Source organism: Carcharodon carcharias, chromosome 19 (genome assembly GCF_017639515.1).
Source record: "Carcharodon carcharias isolate sCarCar2 chromosome 19, sCarCar2.pri, whole genome shotgun sequence".
In the NCBI taxonomy this organism is placed as follows: Eukaryota; Metazoa; Chordata; class Chondrichthyes; order Lamniformes; family Lamnidae; genus Carcharodon; species Carcharodon carcharias.
This window is the reverse complement of record NC_054485.1, coordinates 89,312,691-89,318,215: the sequence shown is the minus strand read 5'-3', so window position 1 is coordinate 89,318,215 and position 5,525 is coordinate 89,312,691.

Genomic DNA, 5,525 nt, shown 5'->3' with positions numbered 1-5,525 from the left:
CTCACCTCCTGATTGCCCAAAGCTTCTCCACCATCTACAAGGCACAAGTCAGGAGTGTGATGGAATACTCTCCACTTGCCTGGATGAGTGCAGCTCCCACAACACTCAAGAAGCTTGACACCATCCAGGACAAAGCAGACTACTTGATTGGCATCCCATCCACAAACATTCACTCCCTCCACCACCAACACACAGTGGTAGCGGTGTGTACTATCTACAAGATGCACTACAGTAACTCACCCAGGCTCCTTCAACAGCAAATCCCAAACCCGCGACCTCTATCACCAAGAAGGACAAAGGCAGCAGACATATCGGAACACCACCACCTGGAAGTTCCCCTCCAAGGTACACGTCATCCTGACTTGGAAATATGTCGACGTTCCTTCACTGTCGCTGGGTCAAAATCCTGGAACTCCCTCCCTAACAGCACTATGGGTGTACCCACATCACATGGACTGCAGCGGTTCAAGAAAGCAGCTCACCACCACCTTCTCAAGGGCAATTAAGGATGGGCAATAAATGCAGGCCCAGCCAATGACGCTTGCATCCCGTGAAAGAATTCAAAAAATTTGCCTGCAGTGACAAGTAAAATGAGTTTGTAGTTTGTGGCTTTTGCTGGCAAGGCCCTATTCATTGCAACCACTGAGAAGATGGTGGTTGGCTTTCTCCTTTATCAGCTGATGGATGTATGGTGATGGGACTCTCACAATGAGGTTAGATGAGGGAACTCTAGGGTATTGGTCCAATGACAGTGGAGGAATAGTGGCCCATATGCAAGTGTGATGATAAAACAATCTTGGAGGTTTTGGTGTTGCAGGTGGTGCAGTGGTAATGTCACTAGACCAGAAGGTCCAGGCCAATCAACTTGAGGCATGGATTCAAAACCCACCACAGCAGCTGGTGGAATTTAAATTTTGTTAATAAAATCTGAAGTGTAAAGCTATTCTCAGTATCACTGATTGTTGTAAAAACCTATCTGATACATTACTGACCTTTTGGGGAAGGAAACCTGCCATCCTTATCTGGACTACACCTTTAGTGCAATACACTGCTGCTGAGAGAGTATTACCCAACAGGCCCAGTAGCTTTCACTCGTGAACACACATTCCCTCTCCGCAACACACAAACTCTCTCTCCACAACACACACTCTCTCCGCAACACACACTCCCTCCGCAACACACACTCCCTCTGCAACACACACACTCTCCGCAACACACACTCTCTCTGCAGTACACACTCTCTCCGCAACACACACTTTCTCCGCAACACACTCTCTCTAAGACACCTTCTCTCTGTAACACAATTTCTGTAAGACACACTCCCTGTAACACACATGCGCTCTCTGTAACACTCTACAACACGCTCCATAACACACCCACTCTGTAACACACACACATACACACACTCTCTCTGTAACACATACACTCTGTAACACACACGCTCTGTAACACATACTCTCTCTAACACACACACTCTGTAACACACACTTGCTGCAACACTCTCTGTAACACACACAATCTCTGTTACACACGCACGCGCTTTGTAACACACACACGCTCTGTAACACATGCTGCAACACTCTCTGTAACACATACAATCTCTGTAACACACACGCGCTCTAACACACACACGTACTCTGTAACACATACTTGCAACACTCTGTAACACACACAATCTCTGTAACACACACACAATCTCTAACACACACGTGCTCTGTAACACACGTGCTCTGTAACACACGCGCTCTGTAACACACGCGCTCTGTAACACACACATGCTCTGTAACACACACACGCACTCTGTAACATACACACGCTCTGTAACAAACATGTGCTCTGTAACACTCACACACGCTCTGTAACACACTTGCTGCAACACTGTCTAACACTCACATTCTCTCTGCAACAATACACACACTCTATAACACACACTCCCTGGGTGGAATTTTAGGGTCCCGCTGAAGTGACTGGAGTTTAGAATGGCGCGCTGCATTTTACGGCCTTGTCCCCTCTGCAATGGGGTCACAAAATTCTGGCCACTGTTTCTGAAACACACTCTCTGAAGCACTCACTCTCTCTCTAACACACACACTCTCTCTCTGTAACATGCACACTCTCTGCAACACACACACTCTCTCTCTGTAACATGCACTCTCTGTAACACGCACTCTTTGTAACACACACACACTCTGTAACAATCACATGCCCTCTGTAACACACACAAACTCTTTGTAACATACACACATACTCTCTGTAACACACACACTGTAACTTACACACACACTCTCTGTAACACACATACTCTCTGAAACATGCACTCTCTGTAACATGCACTCTCTGTAACACACACTCTCTCTGTAACACACTCTCTCTCTGTAACACACTCTCTGTAACACAAGCACTCTCTGTTACACACACACTCTGTAACACACGCACTCCCTCTCTGTAACACACACACTCTGTAACACACACTCTCTAACACACTCTGTAACACACACACACACTCTCTCTGTTACACACACATTCTGTAACACACTCTTACACAAACTCTCTCTGTAACACACGCACTCTCTGTAATACACACACTCTCTCTGTAATACACACTCTCTAACACACACACACTCTCTCTCTGTAACACATGCACTCTCTCTAACACACGCACTCTCTGTAACGCATGCACTCTCTCTCTAACACACACACACTCTGTAATACACACTCTCTCTCTCTGTTACACACAGTGGACGGGATTTTCCGTGCCTGCCGGAATCGGGTATGACTGGACAATATGGCGTGATCAGTTTCACGATGGAGGGCCGCATTTCCTGCCATTGGACATCGGGAACCTCATTGTAAAACATCAGCATATCATTATTAGGCCAGCCCGCCAGAATCATCACCCCCACTCCCCCCACTGAATCATCTGTCCATGTCAGCAGGAAAATACACCGACGTGTTTTACAACAGCACATTAGCGATGTGCCCTTGGCGGCCTGCACTTTGAGGGGGACTCGGAGGTGAGTACACAGTAATGTTGTGCAGCGCTCGCTGGTTTGCCTTTTGGACTTCAAGCTTGAGGGGTGTTGGGGGAGTGGCCAAGGGCAGCCCCGCCATTGAGGTGACTTGTGGAGGGGGTTCAAGGGCAGCCCTGCCATTGAATATAGCGCACAAGCATTTGGGGCGGGGGGCTAGGGTGGGCAAGGGAAGAGGCCGTGCATTCGGGAAACCTGTTTAAAGTGACATTTCCTCTGCTGCTGAGACAGTTCAGGTGCAGCCACATTGATGTGATTGGAGTCGGTCCTCTAGCTTATCTACCCACTCAAGCAATGCAGAGGCATCAAAGTGCTCCAGAACTTTTCACCCGCCCCCTTCCGCACAGCCTGCAAAGTCATGAGCGTTTAGGTGGACTGCAGGAGGAAGAGGACCGCACAGCAGTGCGGGAGCGACGTCCTGGACCAAGGTTTCTATGGCGGCTGCCATCCTGCCAGTGTTGACCTCAGTGCGTTGGCATGGCGGGCACAATCACCTCAGACTGAAGGAGGATGGTATCCCCCATACTGCCTTGCAATCTGAGGAGTGCAGAGGACATCCCTTCCTGATGTCCCCGAGCTTGAATTTGCAGCTCCAGCAACTGTGTCATGACCGAGTCCAGGGGCTCCTCATCTGGCTCGATCTCAGCAAATTTCTGGCCTCCAGCAGTCCTCCAAGTGCCAGAGTCCTGGGAAACCCCTGGCTCCACTTGTTGTGGATCAGACAGTGTGATGTGCTCACCAGATTGTGATCCTGAGGCTACATTAAAGCTGGGTCCCACCGAGGTGAGTGTGGTGGTGGAGGGTGTGGGTGAGCGCTGTGACGGGACTTCAGGGAAGGTGCCTTCAGGTTCCTCTTCAGAGGTTTCTTCGGGGCCCTGGGTCGTGGACTCTGTTTCCCAGATGTGCCTGTGAAAGCAAGGGGAGATAACTAGCGCATGGCAGTGGCCTGTGAAAGAGGACACATCACTCACAGCATGGTTGTCTGATGGATGTTGCACTGCTGGACCCTCAGTTGGTGGGGCACCGCCAACCTCATCATCAGCACAGGAACGTTCCAGAGTGTCACCGGCCAGCTGGATGACTCTGTTTTCAAAATTGTGCGGACCTTGATTTCAGGCATTTCCCCCACCAGTCTGTGACCTCTCCCTCTTGTGTGCCAGCTTGTCCTGCATGGTTAGGGATGGAGAGAGTGTAAGCAGGATGCCTGCCAGGCCAGATGATAAGTATGCCTGGCCTTTATGGGTGGCGAGTGGTCCTATGGATGGGATGAGGACAATGACGGTGTGTGTGAGACAGTGAATGGTGATGTCCCTCGAACCGGCAGTGTGTGAGGGCCCTGTGGATGTGTGATGGATTTGTGAGTGTATGAGGTGAGAGTGATGAGAAGAGTGACTTACCCTGGCAGAACGGAGGGGATCATTCATCCTCTTGTGGCACTGGGTGGCTGTCCTCTTTTGCAGGGTGTTGGCACTGCCCACCACTGCCACCGCCACCCAAGCCCGGTTGGTCACATTACTGCCCATCCTGCAGCCAGAGCAGGGATAGAGGACATCACGGTGAGCCTCCATTGCGTCCAAAAGGTTCTCAAGGGATGTGTCATTGAACCTGAGGGCTGCAGTCTTTTTGCCTTTTAGGGCCATGTCCTCTTTGCAGTAGTCGTGGGCTGGAAGCTCTGAGAGGTGTGCGTGCGGCTGGACTTCAAATATGGCCCCCAGCGTGATGAATCGGTGAGGTGATGGCATGGCGGGCGAATGAGAGCTCGTCCACCATGGAGACAGCGTGTTTCCCGGGAATGCATAATTAATGGGGTGGGTTTGGAATCATGCAACGTGAAGAGCTGCCATTGTAGCTACCACACTTAGTGCAAATCTGGGACAATTCCACCCACTGTCTCTGCAACACGCACTCTCTGTAGCGCAAACTCTCCGTAACACACTGTCTCTGTAATACACTCTGTAGCACACACTCTCTCTGTAGCACACGCTTTCTCTGTAGCACACGCTCTCTCTGTGGCACATGCTATCTCTGTAGTGCACACTTGCTGTAATACACACTCTGTAACACACTGACCCTGTAACACACACTCTCTCTGTTACACTCTTTGCAACACACTCTCTCTTTATAATACTCCCTCTGCAACACACAATCTCTCTGTAACACACTCTCTCTCTGTTAACACTGCAACACACACTCTCTGTAACACTCTCTGCAACACACTCTCTCCCTTTGTAACACACTGCAACACACACTCTCTGTTAGACACTCTGCAATACACACTCTGTAATACACACTCTAAAACACGCTCTCTGAAACACACTCTTTGTAACACACTCTCTGTAACATATATTCTCTGTAACACACACTCTCTCTGCAACACATGCTCTCTAACACACATTCTCTGTTAGACACTCTCTCTGCAACACACACTCAGTAACACACTCTTTGCAACGCACACTCTCTCTCTCTCTCTCTTAACTCTTAAAACTGACCTCTAAA